Below are 23,106 nucleotides of genomic sequence, written 5' to 3'. Positions count from 1 at the left end.
GTGATGGAACTCAAGCATGATAGTATGATTTCTTTATATTTGGCAGGAAAATCGTTAGAGCACTTCAGCATTTAAATGTGAATAAATTTTTTGTTTCTCGTATCATTGCTCGTTGCTGTGATACTGGTAGCTTAGCCCGACGTCAAGGATGTGGACGGATGAAAACAGCAACGTCTGCAGAAATGGTTCGAGAAGTAAAGAAGAATCTTGATCGAAACCCGCGTCGCAATGGCTCGTGAGCTGAACATATCGCAATATTCCATTCGGCAAATATAGAAAAATGAGCTCGGGGTAGAGCCATTGCAATTCCAAAAAGGGCAAGAAAATACACCGCAACAGAAAGAAAATAGACTCAAAAGAGCTAAAGAGTAGCTTCGCTTGGCCGAAAGTGGTGAACTGCCGAATTTGGTTTTCTCCGATGAGAAAACATTCGTTGTCCAGCAGTTTGTAATCAAACAAAATGAGCGTGTTTACTTGCCAAAGAGGTCAACTGAAAATGTGCACCTTCGGTTGGCCATCAGAACTCAAGCGCCGGCCATGGTGATGGTGTGGGCCGCCATAACAGCAGATGGTCGCTCTCCGCTCGTATTAATCGACCGTGGCATCAGAATAAATGCCGCGAAATATCGCGAAAATATTATGAAATATTATTAAAGCCTCGGGCACGCAAAAATTTTGGCCGCAGACCTTGGACATTCCAATAGGACCCAGCACCATCGCACTTAGCACGCGCCACCTAAGAATGGTTACAAAACGAGGTTCCTCGCTTCATTTCTCGCGCGCAATGGTCACCAAAATCTCCGGATGCCATTCCGTTGGACTATTGTGTCTGTAGTATTTTGGAAAGCAAGGTTGGCACTAAAAAATACCAAAGTGTCGATCAGCTCAAGCAAGCGCTTCAACGGGAATGGACTAAAATACCGTAGAGCAACATTCGGGCAGCTTGTGACCGTTCCATTGGCCAATTGATTGGTGATCAATTCGAACAAATCTAAAATTATTCTAAAATTTGATTCTGTTTTCGACATTTTTTTGCTTCCATTCAATAAAATAAAAAAAAGTAAAAATTATGGCATTTGGCTTTGTTGCAGTTTTTGCATCTCACCCTGTTTATGTAGGTCTAAGTTAGCCGTGTAGGCACCATATAACTACCTTTCACCAGAACTATTTCAATTTTAGAATTTGGAGTTCGCAGTGGACATTGCTTTCTACGTGAGAAAAGTGCCGATACAAATTCATGTCTACGTACAGGGCCCATATAACGGTACCTCCCATTTTTCGGTATTTTCCTTCTCAGGCAGAAATTGGCTTAAAAGGTCCGCGATTTCATATAGCCCCATATAACCGATACGAACTGATATTCGGAATTTTTAAATTTATAGTGCCATTTTTAAGCGGTTTTTTACATTTCTTCCAAGTTTCTTCCAAATGATGGAGGGTATAAAAAGTTCAGCCCGGCCGAAGTGATATTTGTGTGTGCAGTTTCGCATGAATGTTTTATCAAAATTGTCTATGAGCATTTCATATACTATCCTTAACAATTCAAAATTTCAAATGTAGACAACAAATATTTAAGTCATCTCCAAGGAATTGGAGATGTAAAATGTGAAATGAGTTTCACATTAGAACAGATAAAATGTGAATGAAACACTTGAGCATGACACCTGTGATATCTGTATTTAAATACACACATGTCAAGGTGCAAGTTCAATAGAATACCTAGATTTGTAGTTATCGTTAGAGGAAAATTTCTACAAATAAACTGTAAGTTTAGTAACAGGAAGCGGAAAAGTATGTAAGTTAAATGTGTACATTTCTGGGAAACCCTTATATTTGTAAATTCGTTACGTAGCAATTTTTTCTATCATTTCCTACAAATTATTTTTCAAAGGCTCTCGAAGTTGAATATTGAATAAACAATATTCTATTTGCAGAACGGTTAAATCTCTTTCTAAAAAGAATTTACATAACAAAGAGGAAGCGCACACGCTTCATTTGGTTCCAACTTTCAAAAGGAAACTAGATCGATACATATTTACTTATAAAGTATTATAGCTAAAATTAGCAAAATACCGAATATTCGGAGGTACCGTTATATAAGGGCTATACGAAGGCATGAATCTGTACAGGATATGATCTGTAATAGGAAATAGTACCAATAACGAGTTCCAAAGTTCAAGTACAGGGTGAGATAAAAGTCAAACGCCATAATTTTTACAGTTTCTTTTAAAATTTTATTGAATGAATGCAAAAAATGTCGGAAATAGCATCAAATTTTAGAATAAGTCTAGATTTGTTCGAATTGGTCACCTTTGGCACAAATTATGGCCTTCAAACGGCCAATGAAACCGTCACACGCTGCCCGAATGTTGCTCTGCGGTATTTTGACCCATTGCCGGCGAAGCGCTTGCTTGAGGTGATCGACACTTTGGTATTTTTTAGTGTCAACCTTGTTTTCCAAAATACTACAGACACAATAGTCCAACGGATTGGTATCCGGATATCTTGGTGGCCATTGTGCACTGGAAATGAAGCGAGGAACCTCATTTTGTAACCATTCTTGGGTGGCGGGTGCTGAGTGCGATGGTGCTGAGTCCTGTTGGAATGTCCAAGGTCTTCGGCCAAAATGTTTGCATGCCCAAGACTTTAATACACCCTCCAGAATATTTTCGCGATAATATTTGGTATGTATTTTGATGCCACGGTCGATGAATACGAGCGGAGAGCGACCATCGGCTGTTATGGCGGCCTACACCATCACCATGGCCGGCGCTTGAGTTCTGGTGGTCAACCGAAGGTGCACATTTTCAGCTGACCTCTTTGGCAAGTAACACGATCATTTTGTTTGTTTACCAACTGTTGGACAACGAATGTTTTCTCATCGGAGAAAACCAACTTCGGCAGTTCACCACTTTCTGCCAAGCGAAGCAACTCTTTAGCTCTTTTGAGTCTATTTTCTTTCGGTTGCGGTGTAAGTTCTTGCACTTTTTGGAATTTCAATGGCTTTACCCGAGCTCATTTTTCAATATTTGCCGAATGAAATATTGTGATATGTTCAGCTTCGGGCACTGCGATGCGGGTTTCGATCAAGTCGCTTCTTTACTTTTCGAACCATTTTTGCTAATGTTGCTGTTATCTTCCGTTCACTTCCTTGACGTGAGGCTACCAGTATCACTGTAACGAGCGATGGTACGAGACACAAAAGATTTATTCACATTTAAATGTGTGAGTGTTCTAACGATATCCACTTGTTGTTTTCCAGCTAAATATAAAGAAATAACACTATCATGCTTGAATTCCATCACGAATAACTTTTTTTCTGGAAAATTTTCAACAAAATGCTTTTGTACTCTTGGGGAGTGCATATTACGAATGTGAGCGGCTTAATTCCCAAATCGGAAGAAACATATATATGTGAGTTATAGACACCGAACCGATTTTCACTAAATTTGAAGAACTTGCTTCTAGTATAAATTCGATCGGATGTGCCAATATCCATCCTAGGAGGAGGAATATTGCACCCATGCCGCCAAATAAAATCGAAATTGGATAAAATTTGAATATATATGGGAGATATATATAAATATGAACCGATGTTCACCAAAATTTCCAGACATACATCTGGATTGAAATTGGCCGTCTGTGCTTAAATTAGTTTGATTTGCACAGATATTACGCATTTGGCGCACAATAAAGCTGAAATCGAACGACACTATAATGGGAGCTATATCCAAAGCGGATCCGATTATCACCAATTTTACTAGGGTTCGGCATTGGGCTAAAAAAATGATTTGTGACAAAATTCATTTCAATCAGACATAAAATGCGACCTGTACTTTGTTTACAAAAATACATGGACAGACGGAAAAATGGACTGACATGCAAAATCTACTCAGAGTGTGATTCTATGAAGATCATCAAAAGGAACTAAAGATTTATTTCGTTTCCCTCTGTATGCTACAAACAAGAACACAAAGAGATAATACCCTGTACAACATTGTGGGTGGGGTTTAAAAACTCCAGCCCCATACCTTTTCGGCTCACTTTTCATATAAATGTGGGCACAGTGCATCATTGATTTTTAAACTGTGCTAACTTTGTTGTGTCCTAAATCTGTTGCTGTTTCCACACAATCTTTATCCGTATTACGTACATGTAGGTATGTGCGTCCGTTTACAAACAAAAACTATTTGTAAAGTTCGCTTGTTAAAAAATAGCTAAAGGTTATAACAAAACAAGTACACTGTTCTCTTTTGGGGCACGAGAAAAAAAAATATTTTTTTTTTACTACTAGCTTACATATATTGCTACACATACACATAACAGGGTGCTGGGGGAATGGTTGTAATATCGGACGTATTTATATAATAAAAATATTTAGTCATATTCTGTGGAATTTGCGATAAAAGAGAATCATTGCATATGGAAAATATGTGTTTGGGTTTATGTAATATGAATTACAAGACGAATGGCTGAGAGTCTAGGAGGGTATCAAAAAGAACATCCAAATATAATTGCTGTGTGCATTGTTTTTTTTTTAGATGTTCTTTATAGGTATATACAGGGTGAGATGAAAAACTTCAACCAATTTCAAACTACTGTCATTTCAAAACCATTCGTCCGACAGCAGTTAAAATTATTCCAGTGACAGCTCATTATATTTTGTATAAGCGTACAAAAGCATTTTGGTGAGAATTTTCCAGAAAAAAAGTTATTCGTGATGGAATTCAAGCGTGATACTGTGATTTCTTTATATTTGGCTTGAAAACCACAAGTGCCTATCGTTAGAGCACTCCAGCATTTCAATGCGAATAAATCTTTTGTGTCTCGTACCATCGCCCGATACCGACACTGTGATACTGGTAGCGTAGCCCGACGTCAAGAAAGTGGACGGAAGAAAAGAGCAACATCAGAAGAAATGGTTCGAAAAGTAAAAAAGCGACTTGATCGAAAACCCGCGTCGCAGAGGCCGAAAAATGGCTCGTGAGCTGAACGATATTCCATTCGGCAAATATTAAAAAATGAGCTCGGGGTAAAGCCATTGAAATTCCAAAAAGTGGAAGAACTTACACCGCAACTGAAAGAAAATGGACTCAAAAGAGCTAAAGAGTTGCTTCGCTTGGCCGAAAGTGGTGAACTGCTGAATTTGGTTTTCTCCGATGAGAAAACATTCGTTGTCCAGCAGTTTGTAAACAAACAAAATGTCGTGTCTACTTGCCAAAGAGTTCACCTGAAAATGTGCACCTTCGGTTGGCCACCAGAACTCAAGCGCCGGCCATGGTGATGGTGTGGGCCGCCATAACAGCCGATGGTCGCTCTCCGCTCGTATTAATCGACCGTGGCATCAGAATAAATGCCGAATATTATCGCGAAAATATTCTGGAGGGTGAATTAGAGCCTTGGGCACGCAAACATTTTGGCCGCAGACCTTGAACATTCCAACAGGACTCAACACCATCGCACTCATCATCCATCCAGGAATGGTTACAAAATGAGGTTAATCGCTTCATTTCTAGCGCACAATGTCCACCAAAATCTCCGTATACCAATCCGTTGGACTATTGTGTCTGGAATATTTTGGAGAGCAAGATTGCCAGTAAAAAATACCAAGGTGTCGATCACCTCAAGCAAGCGCTTCGCCGGGAATGGGCCAAAATACCGCAGAGCAACATTCGGGCAGCGTGTGACGGTTTCATTGGCTGTTTGAGGGCCAAAACTCGTGCCAAATCTGACCAATTCGAACAAATCTAGACTTATTCTAAAATTTGATGCTATTTCCAACATTTTTTGCTTTCATTCAAAAAGATTTATAAAAAAATGTAAAAATTATGGTGTTTGTCTTTGTTGCAGTATTTTAGCTCACCCTGTATATATTTTTTACAAGTGCCTCAAAAGGAAAATATATTCATCCATGGCCTGACCTATTAATCAAGCAATTGACTTCCATCATTTGTTTGTAAATTTTTTTTGAATTCAGGAACTTTTTATCTATGTACTTCTATATAAGCAAAAATGTTGCTATTAACAAAGATTTTACGACCTTGTTTGCAATACAACCCCATCTCTTGCCTCATATTTGTAACCAACACAAAGTAGCAATTTAGTTACCCTATTGCGGCATACTGGTACCACACAGCACATCTCCAAGCATCGTTGTAAACCGGTTCTGGTGCACCATGGCTAAAGTTTTGGAAATATGCCACGAATAAAAGAGAAAAGCTTTTGTAAACATATCCCAGTATTAAACTATCAGACGGATGCATAAAACTTCAACTCTGTTGCAACTGTCGTAAATATGGTAGAACATGGATACACACTGATGCCTGGCTAAGTGTGTATGCGTGTATGTGTGTGTGAGTATGATGAAAGTGGCTATTTTAAATAGACCTTAGGATATTTACTTTATTTTTATTGTATTGCATAGCTTAAGTTCAAAGAGCAAAAGACAATCAAATATTTAAAAGATTTAATTACTCTACTTTGGGAAAGACGATTATTTTTTGATTTTTATTTTTTGTTTGCTTGTTTCAATTAAAAAGCTAAAGATGGAAAGTGTTCATTCTCCACACAATAAATTTAAAGACCGAATTTGTGCATCGTTAAATCAATTTAGGATTTTAGGGCAATGAAGAATATACCCAGCGAACCAAATGTCGGACGTCCGATACATCTGTTCAAGGTCTGAAGTTTTGTCCGACTCTAAATGAAGAGTTTCTACAGGGTTGCCCATATTCGACGGACCCATGTTTTTTTTGGGCCCATTCCAATCGACGAGGCTTGTCCGCAGGCAACATTCTTTGCGTCAATTGAATTTTGTATGGGAACAAATGCAAATCAATGGGGATAATCCGTTGTAAAGTGGACCGAGCCATGCCCAACTGCTGAGAACGGCGTTTTTGGGATGTTCTTGGGGACCTCTCAACACTGGTTCGTACGGCAGCGATATTCTCGGCAGATCGCCTTGGTCGACTTTTATATGGCCTCTTCGAAAATTTTTCATATAAACGTTTTAAAAGCACGTTGAGTTTTCAGAATTAACTTCTTGTAAATTTCAACTATTTCAGAGCGCTCGCGTGGCGTGCATGGGTTCATGGTAAAAATCTGTTTGGACTGACGCTTCAAACGCGGTATGTCATTGAGCGATGTGACATCTCTGTCAAAAGTTATGGCATTGCCAGATGGGTCCGTCGAATATGGACAACCCTGTATACCCTTCACCATACATAGTATGGAGGGTATATTAAGTTCATCATTCCGTTTGTAACTCATCGAAATAATTATTTTAGACCTAACAAAGTATACATATTCTCGGTCAGCGTAAAATTCTAAGCCGATTTAGCCCTCTCGATCCGTCCGTTTGTCCGTCTGTTTTAATCACACTAGAATCAAAACGAGTTAAGATATGATGTTAAAATCTTGCACAGATTAGCCTTTTGTCTGCAGTCAGCCCATGTTTGAAGATGGGCTATACCGAACCACGTTATCGTATAGCCCCCATATAACGGTACCCCTGATATTCGGTATTTTTTTCAGGAGTTTCTTCTGAGTTCTTGTCCTTATAGATCCACGATATCGTATATCTCCCATATAATGGTACTTATTTTTCAATGGGATTGTCTGAAAATCCACACAAGAGGTTTTTTATACCCTCCCCCATATTAAGTTCGTCATTCCGTTTGTAACTCATCGAAATAATCATTTTGGACCCAACAAAGTATATATATTCTTGATCAGCGTAAAATTTTAAGACGATTTAACCCTGTCCGTCCGTCTGTCCGTATGTTGTAATCACGCTACAGTCAAAACGAATTAAGATATGAAGCTAAAATTTTGAACAGATTTGTCTTCTGTCTGCAGGCAAGTCAAGTTCGAAGATGGGCTATATCGGTCCACGATATCGTATAGCCCCCATATAACGGTACCCCTGATATTCGATATTTTCATGATTTTAGCCACATTTTTCAATGGAATTGTCTGAAATTCTACACAAAGAGTTCTTTGTGAGTACCTTACCCCCTGACAGAGAATTGTCAATATAGGTCCATGATATCGTATATCCCCCAAATAACGGTACCCCCCGATCTTCTGTATTATAATGATTTCAGCACATTTTTCAATGGAATTGTCTCAAAATCCGCACCAGGAGTTCCTTCTGAGTATTTTACCCCCTTGAAGGAAATTGTCTATATAGGTCCATAATGTTGTATAGCCCCCATATAGCCAAAATTTTCAATGAAATTGTCCGAAAATCCACGCAGAAGTTCCTTTACCCCTGGAGGAAAATTGTGTATATAGGTCCATGATGTCGTATAACCCCCATATAACGGAACCGGTATTTTGATGATTTTAGCGGCATTTTTTGACGGAATTGTTTCAAATTTCGTATTTTAAGTTCGGAATCGGTATAACAGCCTATCACACAAAATTACTTAGGCACGTCGAGGTCTTCGTATAGCCCCCATATAATGGCTTTCATTTAAGCGATATTTTTCGACGGATTTTTTTTTTTTAATTCTTCAAGATCCTTCAAAATGGTGGAGGCTATTAAAAGTTCGGACGAACTTAGCAACTTTTTTACTTGTTCTTGTTATGTTTGTGTGGTAACTATTGTTGTAAAAAAGCTAAAAGGGAAAAAGCAGTGCGTTTCTCTCTTTGAGAGTTTTTTGTGCTTTAACTTTGTGGTTGAAATAAATGCGTAATTGTTGTCGGTAAAACAAAGCGTTCGTCAATTAGTGTTCAAAGATTGTTATAGGTGGTGCCATATTTTTTTTCTTTTGTCATTACATTATAACTGGTGTCCGGACAATGGTCCGAAAACTGTTAAAAAGTCTGTAAAAACATCAGAAATGCGCACGATTTTATTTCCGAGTTCGGCCCGATATCTGTTCGATTACTCTAATTTCTTATCAGAATTTCTCATGAATATCCTTGAGAATTCGGTTTGAAAGTCGGCTAAAACTTCAGACTTTCACGCCAAATTCAACTTTCGGTCAGAGGTCACACCGAGTACCCATGGGAAATTTGTCCCGACCTTCCGTTTGAAGTCGGACCGAACTCGGACAGTTTGGTTCGCTGGGTATGTATACTTGATGGGGATCTCCGACAGATAAATTTCGATGTAGAATGACGAATGATGGACGCTACAGTCAAAAAGTTGAAACAATCCTTACAAATGCCATGTTTTTTTCGAAAACATCACATTTCTTTGATGATCGACTTTTAAACACAGAAAAGCATCAACTTGGTTTCCTTTTGTTCCAATCAAATTAAATATAATGACGAAAAATAAAATACAATCCCCCTCCACCTCAAAATTTCAATAGTTTCCCTGAACGTTCCCAACTAGACGCAGACAATGACAATTTGATTTTTTTCGAACAAATGTCGTCGTCGTCATCGTTGTCGTCAAATAAATGTCGTCTTAAAGATGTCTGGATGGATAAGAAAAGTATTTGGTCTTTTGTTTATTTCCACATTTCTTGTTTTTTTTTTGTGGCAATAACTCTAATGTAAATAGTCATGTTGCACGCAAATGTTGTGTTCTTTGTGTGTGCCATTAGAGACACAATTTTGCACCCAATAACGTTATAAACATAACAGGGCATATTTAATGGGTCATAATTGTTGATAAAATAAGTTAACAATGAGAGAACAGGTGTAAACGATAACTTTCATATTGACTTAGTTATAAGAAAATAATAAATAAAAGTAAGGAATTGTCGAAGTTTAGTAGAACAACTTAATGGTACTGCTATGGGAAGCATATTTAATTTTTTATATTCTCCACATTAAATGCAAAGCAGACGTTTAATTGCCTTATTTATCCTCTTGACAATTCAATATCAAGCAATATCAATTACGTAGAAGAAGGCAATATCAATTACGTAGAAGAAGGACATTGGAAATTATTGCCAAACCATTAACTTTACTTTGGTTTTTATAACCTCCTCCAACTAAAAACTATTTAAACGTCTCTATATATAAACCCAAGAAACTACTCCCATATCTCAACATCAGATACCATGAGAGACCTCAAAATCAAATTTTGAGACTCCAGCTCTATACATTAAATTTAGTACTTTTCGCATAATTTTAGTACTCGTTTCCAACACCACCTCTATATCTCAATCCGTCTCAACCACAGACACCCACAGTGACATCCATTTCAAATTTCAGGATTTTAGCTCTTTAACATGCCCCATTACAGAATTTTGTTCAATTTAGTACTTTTCGAAGAACTATAGTATGCATTTCCAAACCCGCCTCTATACCTGAACCACAGATCCCAGTAGTGACATCTATATCAAATTTCAGAATTTCAGAGCTATTCCTTCACATAATACCAAATTAAGTACAATCGAGTACTTTTGGTGCAATTATAGTACATATTTCCACAACCACGTTCATATCTCAATCTCAGATACCTACAGAGACCTCAATATCAAATTTCTGGATTCAGGCTCTATTTCTTCAACCAAAAACTAATTTCTATTTTTTTTAACAATTACAGTACAATTTTTCAAAATAATCTCCATTTCTCAACCTCAGATACCAACAGTGACCTTAATATCAAGTTTCAGGATTTCAGCTCTGTAATTTCCCCCGTTACCAAATTTTGTACCATGCAGTACAATTTCAACACCAGATAGCAAGAGAGATACCTCAATAAAATATTTCGGGATTCCACCTGTATAGATTCATTCAACACTAATTACAGCCCCTATCAGTACTTTTCGTACAATTCCAGATACCAACAGAGACCTCAATATCAAATTAGAGGATTTCAGGATTTCGTGGACCTATATAGGTAATTCTCTTCCAGGGGATAAAGTACTAACAAAGAACTTCTTGTGAGGATTTTCAGAGAATTACATTGAAAAATGTGGCTAAAATCATCAAAATACCGAATATCGGGGGGTGCCGTTATATGGGGCTATACGATATCGTAGACCTATATAGACAAGTCTCTTCTAGAGGTCTCTTCACTCCTTGTATAGAATTTCAGACAATTCCATTGAAAAATGTGGCTTAATCATTAAAATCCCGAATATCGGTGGGTACCGCTATATGGGGGCTATACGATATCGTAAACCTATATAGATAATTCACTTGCAGGAGATACAGTACTCACAAGGAACTCCTTGTGTGAATTTTCAGACGATTTCGTTGAAAAATGTGGCTAAAATTATCAAAATACCGGCGGTACCGTTATAGTGGGCTATACGATATCGTATAGATAATTATCTCAGAAGAAATGGTCCGATCTCTACCATCTTTCTAACAGATCTTTTGTTGATGGAAATATTGAGATGTGCCAAATCGGAGTGGAATCGGATGTAAATTTCGCATTTCATGAGCTTCGTGGATATTAAAAATGTTGACACTTTGTGGGAAAGGTACCACAAAGAGTGGACCGATATATTCCATTTTCACAACAGATCTTTAGTAGAAGTAATGGGATGAGTGAAATATGAGGAGAACTGCATGCTTATTTCGGATTTGTTGATCGTTGTGGGGGAGGTACCCGAAAGAATTGTCCGATCACTACCATCTTTATAATACAACTAGTATTGATAGAAATATTGAGATATCCGAAGTTTGAATGATGTCGGATGTTAATTTCGCTTTTTATGAGCTTCATGGATATTCAAAATGTTGACCCATTGTGGGGGAGGTACCAGAAGGAGTAAACCGATATATTCCATCTTCACACCAGACCCTCGGTTAATACAAAGGTTGGGATGTGTATAATTTGAAGACAATCGGACTCGTACATCACCTTTTATAAGGGTTATAATTATTCAAAATGTTGACCCTTTGTTGATGTAGTGAACCGATTTTGTCCATTTTCTCAGCTGACTTAGCACAGACAAAAATATTGGGATTTGCAAAATTACAGCAAGATCGAATAATCTTTCCCATTTTATGAGTTAAATTATTTTCTTTGGAAATTTTGACCTTTTGTGGGTTCCAGAAGGAGCGGACCGATGTTGCCCTCCGAACTTGGCCTAAATTTGACAATTATATTACGATGTACCAAGCTTGGTACTTCGGATACTAAGTGTGGTGATTACAAATTCGAACTCTAATGTTATAAGAATAAAACGACTGCTCTTTTTATACCCTCCACCATAGTATGGAGGGTATATTAAGTTTGTCATTCCGTTTGTAATACCTCGAAATATACATTTTAGACCCCACAAAGTATATATGTTCTTGATCAGCATAAAATTCTATGTCGATTTAGCGATGTCCGTCCGTCTGTGGAAACCACTCTAGCTTCCGAACGAATTGAAGTAGATTGATAAAATTTTACTCAAATGTATATTATGTGTGCAGGACTTTTGGTATTGAAAACGGGTCATGCAGGTCCACATTTTGGTATAGCCCCCATACAACGGTACCTCCCGATATTAGGTATCTTGATGATTTTAGCGACATTATTCACCGGAAATCTGCACAAAAGGTTCACGTCTTCGTAGAGCCCCATATACCGGAACCTCCCGATATTCGGTATTTTAATGATTTTATGGACATTTTTTCACCAGAATTGTTACAAGTTTTGTATTTGAAGTTCGTAATGGATACCTGTGACAGAAAATTGTCCGTGCGGGTTCACGTCTTCGTATAGCCCCCATATAAGGGTACCTCCCGATATTGGGTATTTTGATGATTTTAGCGAATTTATTCACAGGAATTGTTGGTAATTTGGTATTTAAAGTTCGTAATGGATGCTATAGCCTAAGACAGAAAATTGTCTGTGCAGGTCCACCTCTTTGTAAAGCCGCCATATAACGATACCTCCCTATATTCGGTATTTTAATGATTTTAGGGGCATTTTTCACCAGAATTGTTTCAAATTTGATATTTGAAGTCCGTAATGGATACTATAGCCTACGACAGAAAATTGTCTGTGCAGGTCCGCGTCTTCGTATAGCCGCCATATAACGGTACCTCCCGATATTCGGTATTTTGATTTTATCGATTTTATATTGGATTTTTAAAGTTTCACATTTGAATATTGTAATGGCTTATGACAAATGTTACCTACGCAGGTTCATGTCGTCGTATAGACACTAATATAATAGCTACATTCGGTATTTTTAAATTTTAACAGATTTTATTGTTTTTGAGAATTGCCAAATTCGTTCCAAATGGTGGAGGGTATTCAAAGTTCGGCCCGGCCGAACTTATAGTTTTTTATTTGTTTAAATTAACTATCGACCCTTGGTGGAAGTTAGGTAAGTACTTATTTTCTCATGAGGTGTCCATATTAAAATAAGCGCTCAGGATGCTATTTGGTAAGTACTTTATAAACACATTATTTTGTAATGATAAAGAAAAGGCTATGAAAATATAAAGAGAAGATATGAAAAAAAGAAGTCCTTAAACAACAATTAATGTTCGCCACTGTATGTGGGCAAAAAAAATATTTTTCTCTAGCAACATTCTCTTCTCAAAATAATGGTTTGGTAAAGAGTATTTTTGCTGGCTCCTGAAATGATATTTATTGGCATTAAAGGAAACTTATCGAATTGTTGTTTGTGTTTCAAATGATAATGACAAAACCATTACATACAACAGATGCTCCCATCATCTCGTAATCACACATACATACATACACATATCCAATAATTTAAAATAAAAACTGAAGACAGTTATGTCCAGAGATAACATTACAATTTGAAAATGACATAGGATTTGCATTATCGTGAATGGGAATATTTTCATAAAGTCTAGTACATTGACATGGACATGTACAATAAATTTCCATTTCCATTTGTATTAAATTTGATGCATACATACAAGCATACGTACATACTTATAGACAAACCGACACACATTTACACAAAAGTTTGCAATTCTCTTTGCCGCAGCATATTCCTTTGCTGAATGACACTAGCATTAGTACTTACTGCTGCGATGTCATGTAGTTGTGGGTGATAGATATACGGTCACATGTCTGTGAATGTGTATACATATGTGTGTGTGTGTGTGTTGGGAAGAGCTTATGCATGTGTACAAGATAAAACTTATGGCATATTTTATTAATATTCGCACTCAAAGGAAACTTTATCCTATATTCGTTTCCTATTGCTGTAATCTAATAATGCACAGTACTGCATGGCAGAGTCGGCACCATTAAAGGTCATTTTAATGTGATTCTTCTTTTTTTTTGGTGGGTGGGATACACAAAATGCATAATACAATTTGTTTAATGGCAGATTTGTGACATCCATATTAAGATATGGACACGACTTCATTTCAATTATTTTAATTAAATTTAGTTCGTCGCACAACGAAGAGAGTATGCTGTTTGTTAGATTGCCTCTTTGAAGATATATATTTAAATGTATGAATTTTTGGGGATTTAGTACTTATAGAACTTTAACTGTGAGAATAGTGTTACTCGAAATAATGTGCTGGCATTATGATGGCGGAACTAGCTTCATTGTATATAAACATAGCTGTGTATTTTCTTCTTATTATTATTATTATTTTTATACCCTACACCACAAGCTGGTCAGGGTATTATGTCTTTGTGCATTTGTTTGTAACAGGCAAAAGGAAACGAGATAGACCCATAGTTCCTTTTGACGATCTGCATAGAATCACATTCTGAGTCGATTTATGCATGTCCGTCCGTCTGTCCGTCCGTCTGTCCATGTATTCTTGTGAACAAAATGCTGGTCGCATTTATTATCCGATTGAGATGAAATTTTCCCAACAACATTTGTTTGGCCCAAGGACGAACCCTATTGAAATTGGAGATAATCGGTAAAAAATTTAGATATAGCTCCCATAAATATCTTTGTCCGATTTGCCTTTTATTGTGCACCAAACGTGTAATATCAGCCCGAATAGTATGGAATTTTGCACATACAACCAAATTAGGCCTGAAAATAAGTATGCCAAATTTTACCGAAATCGGTTCAGATATAGCTATAGCTCCCATATATATTGTTCATCCGATTTGTTATTTTTGTCCTCCGTAGCCATAGTATGCACTCTGTAACAACAATATTTGGGAAAATATATCTAACGCAGCTCAGAAATACCTTTGCTAAATTTTATCGAGATTGGTTCAGATTTGGATATAGCTCCCATATATAACTTCGTCCGATTTACCATTTATTGTCCACCAAACGTCTAATATTTGCCCGAATGGGATGGAATTTAGCACATACGACCTAATTGAGTCTAGAAAGTAGTATGCCAATTTTGGTGAAGATCAGTTCAGATAGAGGTATACCTCCCATGTATATTGTTCATCCGATTTGTTGTAATTGTTACCCACAGCCGTAATATGCACTCCGTAACAACGATATTCAGGGAAATATATCAAATACAGCTCAGAAATATTTTTGCAAAATTTTATCGAGATCGGTTCAGATTTGGATATAGCTCCCATATATATCTTTATCTGATTTCAAATTAATTTTGCACCAAATGGGCAATACAAGTCCGAATTTAAAAGATACAAATGCTTCGGCATATTTAGTCCTTTGAACTTTAAATTATAATATAATCATAGCGTGTATGACTGAACTCTCCCATAAAAAACTTTTAATTGTTATATGGAGCTCTACTAAATTAGCAAAGTGGTGTAGGGTATCATAAAGCCGGCCCCGCCCGACTTTACGACTTTCTTTACTGGTTTTCTTTGTAATGGGTTTACCCTGATAATAAAACCAGTAAGGAAAAGTCAAAAGTTGGGCGGGGCCAACTATTTGATACCCTACACCACTATGAATATTTAGTAAAGCTCCCGTAACAAAAAAAATTATTTGAAGTAGATCATACCACCTGTCAACATTTGCTTTAGAGCAGTTATAGTTTGGTTTCAGAGAGAACTAATATGGGGGAGGTATATCCTATTCTGAATAGATTTTCAATAAAGTTCACGGATACACTTCAACCTTTTATACCAAATAACATTGCTATAGAGTGCATGATATCACTTCGAGAAAGATTATATTAAAAAAATATATACATACAGGGTGAGATGAAAAAACTGCAACCAACTTCAGACTGCTGTCATTTCAAAGCCACTCGTCCGACAGTTTTTAAAATTATTCCAGTGACAGCTCATTATATTGTTATTCGTGATGGAATTCAAGGAATTCAAAACCATAAGTGGCTATTGTCAGAGCACTCCAGCATTTAAATTTGGATAAATCTTTTGTGTCTCGTACCGTCGCTCGTTACCCTGATATTGATAGGGTAGCTCGACGTCAAGGAAGTGGACGGGAGAAAACAGCAACATCAGCAGAAATGGTTCGAAAAGTAAAGAAGCGACTTGAACGAAACCCGCGTCGCAGTGTCCGAAAAATGGTTCGTGAGCTGAACCTATCCCAATATTCCATTCTGAACATATTGAAAAAAGAGAATGGGGTACAGTTCCAAACAGTGCAAGAACTTACACCGCAAGAGAAAGAAAATAGACTCAAAAGAGCTAAAGAGTTGCATAGCATAACCGAAAGTAGTGAGCTGCCGAATTTAGTTTTCTCCGATGAGAAAACATTCGTTGTCCAGCAGTTTGTAAACAAACAAAATGATCACATTTACTTGCCAAAGAGGGCAGCTGAAAATGTGCACCTTCGGTTGGCCACCAGAACTCAAGCGCCACTTATTAATCGACCGTAGCATCAGAATAAATGCCGAATATTATCGCCAAAATATTCTGGAAGGTGTATTAAAGCCTTGGGAACGCAAACCTTTTGGCCGCAGACCTTATTCCAACAGGATACAGCACCATCGCACTTAGCACGCGTCACCCAAGAATGATTACAAAAAGAGGTTCCTCGCTTCATTTCCCGCGCACAATGGCCACCAAAATCTCCGGATACCGGTCCGTTGGACTATTGTGTCTGGAGTATTTTGGAAAAAAATACCAAAGTGTCGATCACCTCAAGCAAGCTCTTCGCAGGGAATGGGTCAAAATACCACAGAGCAAATTTCGGGCAGAGTGTGACAGTTTCATTGGCCGTTTAAAGCCGTAATTCGTGCCAAAGGTGACCAATTCCAACAAATCTAAACTTATCCTAAAATCTGATGCTATTTCCGACATCTTTTGCTTTCATTCAATAAAATTTAAAAAAAAATGTAAAAATTATGACGTTTGGCTTTGTTGCAGTTTTTTATCTCAACCTGTATATATAGGTCTAGATTTTTAGGTTTTTTACAGGTACATTCGCATCTTCGTTATTTTGACAATTTTAGCCACATTTTCTAACGAATTTGTCGTAAATTTGTTATTTGTTATAGCATTGCCCATTACCTATATTCGGTATTTTGATATTCCTGACTACATTTTTCCATGTTATTTTGAATTTGGTCTTTAAGGCGCGCAATATATAATAATCCTTGTAGTAGAAAATTGTTCCCGTTTGTTTTGCCTCCCATACTAACGGTTCAACACACTTTATTTTATTTCAGAATATTAACTGCAGTCCTCAGCCGATCTCACTTGTATTTGCAATTCCCCCACAAAAGGTCGCAATTTTGTAAAAACATATATTTTACTGAAGAGAGACAGAAAGGATAATCCAATTTTGCTTCAATTTTGTATATCGTAGTATTTGTATCAGTACCAGATCTGGTGCGAAAATTTACAATATTAGTCCACTCCATCAAGTACCTCCCACACAAAGGGTCAACATTTTGAACAATTATAACTGTTGTAAGATGTGATGTTATACTCCGATTGTTTTCAAATTACACATATCACAATATTTTTGTTAACCCAAGGCCTGGTATAAAGATGGAATATATCGGTTCACTCCTTCTGGTATCTACAACACAAAGGTTAAAATTTTGAATATCCATGAATCTCATAAAACGCGAAATTAAGACTTGGTACATATCAATATTTCCATCAACATAAATAAATAAAAAAAACATAAAAATGGTAGTGTTCGGTCTACTCCTTCTTGTACCAACCTCACAGTGGTCAAAGTTTTGAATAACCAAAACGATTAGAAAATCCGAAATAAGTATCCGGTTCTCTGCAAATTTCATACATGTCATTTCGCTCTCCTTCTGTTGGAAATGGAATTTGCACGAAAATTTACATGACTTCGTGGCTCCAGTAGAAAAAAAGATGACACTTTTGCACAACCAGATATAATTATTTTAAGAATAATATTGGCCATAATACTTGGAATGTTCTTCTAGCGATCGTAGTTGCCCGAAAAATATTTTTTTTGAGATCTATGAGGATTGTTCGAAGAGAGAGACAGACGAATAGGACTATATTGTCATAGGATTAAAGCATTTGAACATCTTTGAGGCCTCCTACAAGATGTTGCAAAATTAATTACCCTCTATCATGGTTCTCATAGTACATTCTGAAGTATCGCTAAAATCTGGCAACACTACACAAAAATATAAAAACCATGTAGGTATCTTCCGCAAGACAAAGAAAACCATGGTCTATTATGATCAAGGCACTCCAGCGACAAAAACCTCAGACGCGTACATGAAGTACCAAATGTATATATGTATAGCAGACAACCAGCTAACCACATTGTGTGCCACCTTGCCAACGGAAAACAAAAAAAAAACAACAACTACAGTTGTTGCAAAGTATGAACATAACTGTCAAAACTAGTTCAGTTCGTAGTAGTAGTTGCCAAGATGGGGTTTAATTTCGGTTTTGTAGGTTACTTGCTTACAAGCTGCACATACAGATACGTATGTATTACATTTATACATTTAGGATATGTATATATGTACACATATCCATATCCTAGGCACACACATATATAGGAATTTGACTTTCATTCTTCTGCATGAAGTGTGAGTGTGAAATCAGGCGAGAGCCACCGAATCCAATGATTGCATTAAAACTAAAATAAAATAAGGGCTGTGGATTTAAACCAAGTTTTTTTTCCTAGTAATTGTCGTCATTATCTTAGCGACTAACAGTAAAAAAGAAAATGAAAACCCCATCTCGAACATCACCACCCGTTGGCTCTCGTACAAAAATCATCATCATCACCACCACCACCAGCGGTATGGTGTTTGCGATGTTGCATGTTTTTGCGGTAGCCATCGCCATTCGTAAATCCCAATACCCTGACATGTTAAATTTAACAGGCGGCTTCCAAAAGCACAACTACACATACATATATACTACGTTGGATCTTCAGCTCCATGTGATAGTAGTCACCATGCACCGTCATTATTTCTTCCACATTTTCACCACGCTTGCGAAACGATGATGTTGACATTTAATATCAAAATAATGCGTGGCTGGCAACCGTCGTAATGTTAAAAATCTGGGTAAGTGGTTATTAAAAAAAGAAAAAAAAAAAAAAAACGAATATATATTCCACATATTTATGTACATTTTTGCAACGTCACTGTCGGAAGTGTTACGAAGGAAGGTACACTTGTTATGAAACAGACACATGTAAAATGTACCACTGCTGCACAACTACTACTGTGAGCCCTTTAGATACATAACATATAATGTTGTACTAGATAATCATGTTTCAAATCCAGAAGGGAGGTGGAACAAGGACTGCAACAAGGACAACGCAACCATGTTTAAAAAAGGATTGACTCACACACAGAAATAAAGCAATACTAAGCTTTTAATTGGGACATTGCACATTTTTTATAACAATTTAAAGACATTGGATTGGTCTTAGCTTAAACAAGAAACAATATTTGGCCGCGTAAGTAAAGAAATATAAAACATTTGTCGAGATCCAGTTCAGAGAGATTCAATTCCAATTAAACCGACAATTAAAGGTGATGTAAAATATCTCCGCTCCTTCGTATGCGGAATAAGGAATTTACATTAAGTGAATTTATGTTAAGAGAATTTTTAAACCAAATAGAATGCATTAGATAAAAGACCACAATTTATTTATATTTAGTTATAAATTGGATGACTAATTTCAGTACATATTATTTTTAGAATTTCTAGCTCAATTCCTTAACCAAATTTTATTCCATTCAGTAATTCTTTAGTATACAGGGTAAGATAAAAAACTTCAAAAAAGTCATAATTTTTACAATTTTTTTTTATTTCTAAATTTAATTGAATAAAAGCAAAAATAGCATCAAATTTTAGAATAAGTTTAGATTTGTTCGAATTGGTCACCTTTGGCACGAATTATGGCCTTTATTCTGATGCCATGGTCGGTTAATACAAGTGGAGATCGACCATTGGCTGTTATGGCGGCCCACACCATCACCATGGCCGGCGATTTAGTTCCGGTGGCCAACCGAAGGTGCACATTTTAAGCTGACCTCTTTGGCAAGTAAACACGATCATTTTGTTTGTTTACAAACTGCTGGACAACGATTGTTTTCTCCTCGGAGAAACCCAAATTCAGCAGTTCACCACTTTCGGCTAAGCGAAGAAACTCTTTAGCTCTTTGAGTCTATTTTCTTCCGTTCACTTCCTTGACGTCGGGCTGCGCTACCAGTATTATGGTAACGAGCGATTGTACGAGACCCAAAAGATTTATTCACATTTAAATGCTGGAATGATCCAACGATAGCCACTAGTAGTTTTTCAGCCAAATATAAAGAAATCACACTATCACGCTTGAATTCCATCACGAATAACTTTTTTTCGGGAAAATTCTCACCAAAATGCTTTTGTACGCTTGTAAACAATATAATGAGCAGTCACTGGAATAATTTTAATAGCTGTCGGACGAGTGGCTTAGAAATAACAGTAGTCTGAAGTTTGTTGCAGTTTTTTCATCTCGCCCTGTATATTTCCAAATCGACTTCCAAGCATCAAATTTTAGATTTCCAGCTCTACTTCTACCCAAAAATAACCCAATTTAGTACCATTTATTATACCCTCTACCTTGAAAAGGAAGGTATATTAACCTTGTCATTCCATTTGTAACATCCTTATTCGTCATATACCCCATAAAGTATTTGTATTCATGGTCAGCATAAAAATCTAAGTCGGATTAACTATGTCCGTCTGTCGATACAGCCCACATTATTTGGAATAGCTTCAAAATTTGGATGAACATTTTGTATTGTGTCTAGGATGGTTGGTATTGAAAATGAGATGCATCAGTTCACGTTTTGTTATAGTCGCCATATAACGGTACTTCCTGATATTCGGTATTATTATGATTTTATAGACATTTTTTCACGGATTTGTCTAAAAATTGATATTTGTAGGTCATAATGGGTTCTAGCACTGGTGGAGGAATATTGTACTTATAGATCTACGTTTTTGGATAGCCCCATACAAGGGTACCTCACGATATTCGGGATTTTGATGATTTTTGCCAGATTTTTTCAAAGTATTTGTCTAAAAATTGGTATTTGTATGTCATAATTTTTTCTAGCTCCAATGGCGGAACTTTGTATGTATAAGCCCACGTTTTCGTATAGCACCCATATAACGGCACCTCTCTATATTCTGTATTTGTATGATTTCTGCCACAGTTTTCCACGAATTTTTATTAGTTCTAAATGTAGTATTTTTAGTTCTAAATGGGATCTCGCTCCGTTGGCAGAACTTTGAATATCTAGGTCCATGTTTAACTATAGCGCACATATAACGGTATCCACCGATATTCGGTATTTTTATAATCCTAGTCACATTTACCCACGAAACCCTTCAGTTTGTCAATCCTACACAACATCGAGGATGCTCACTCCAATGGTGCTGAGTCCTGTTGGAATGTCCAAGGTATGCGGCTAAAATTTTTGCGTGCCCAAGGCTTTAAAACACCCTTCAGAATATTTTTGCAATAATATTCGGCATTTATTCTGATGCCACGGTCGATTAATATGAGCGGAGAGCGACCATCGGCTGTTATGGCGGCCCACACCATGGTCGCCGCTTGAGTTCTGGTGGCCAACCGAAGGTGAACATTTTCAGCTGACCTCTTTGGTAAGTAAACACGATCATTTTGTTTGTTTACAAACTGCTGGACAACGAATGTTTTCTCCTCGGAGAAAACCAAATACGGCACCTCTTCGCCCAAGCGAAGAAACTCTTTAGCTCTTTGGGTCTATTTTCTTTCTGTTGCAGTGTAAGTTCTTGCTCTTTGTGGAATTTCAATGGCTTTACACTGAGCTCATTTCTCAATATTTGTCAAATGGAATATTGCGATATGTTCAGCTTGTAAACAATATAATGAGCTGTCACTGGAATAATTTTAACAGCTGTTGGCTTTGAAATTACAGCAGTCTGAAGTTGGTTGCAGTTTTTATACCCTCCACCATACTATGGAGGGTATATTAATTTTGTCATTCCGTTTGTAACTCCTCGAAATACTCATGTCAGACCCAACAAAGTATATGTATTCTTGATCAGCGTAAAATTCTAAGACGATTTAGCCATGTCGGTCTGTGTGTCTGTCTGTCTGTCCGTCTGTCTGTCCGTCTGTCTGTCTGTTGTAATCACGCTATCTTTCGAACAAATTGAGATAGAAGGCTAACATTTTACACACATGTATGCAGGCATGTAGGCAGTTTAACTTCGTAAATGGGCCATGTAGGTCCAAGTTATCATATAGCCCCCATATAACAGTACCTCCCGATATTCGGTATTTTGATGATTTTTGCGACATTATTCGCCGGAATTTTTTCAAATTTGGCATTTGAAGTTCGTAATGGATACTACAGCCTAAGACAGAAAATTATCTGTGCAGATCTACGTCTTCGTGTAGCCCCCATATAACGGTACCCCCGATATTCGGTATTTTGATAATTTTAGCGACATTGTTTTCCGGAGTTTCAAATTTGGTATTTGAAGTTCGTAATGGATACTACATCCTAAGTCAAAAAATGTGCCATGTAGGTCCACGTCTTCATATAGCCCCCATATAACGGTACCCCCCGATATTCGGTATTTTGATGATTTTAGCTACATCATAAACAGATTTTTCTTCAAGTTTCGCATTTAAATATTGTAATAACTTATGACAAAAGTTGCCTATGCAGGCCCACGTTGTCGTATAAGCATTGGTATTTTTAAGATTTTAACATAATTTTTAACGGATTTTATTTTTTGGAAATTGCCAAATTTGTAACAAATGGTGGAGGGTATTAAAAGTCCGGCCCGGCCGAACTTACAGATTTTTTACTTGTTTTATCTCACCCCGTACA

Source organism: Musca domestica, unplaced genomic scaffold, assembly GCF_030504385.1.
Source record: "Musca domestica strain aabys unplaced genomic scaffold, Musca_domestica.polishedcontigs.V.1.1 9, whole genome shotgun sequence".
Lineage (NCBI taxonomy): Eukaryota > Metazoa > Arthropoda > Insecta > Diptera > Muscidae > Musca > Musca domestica.
This window is presented reverse-complemented; position numbering follows the sequence as displayed.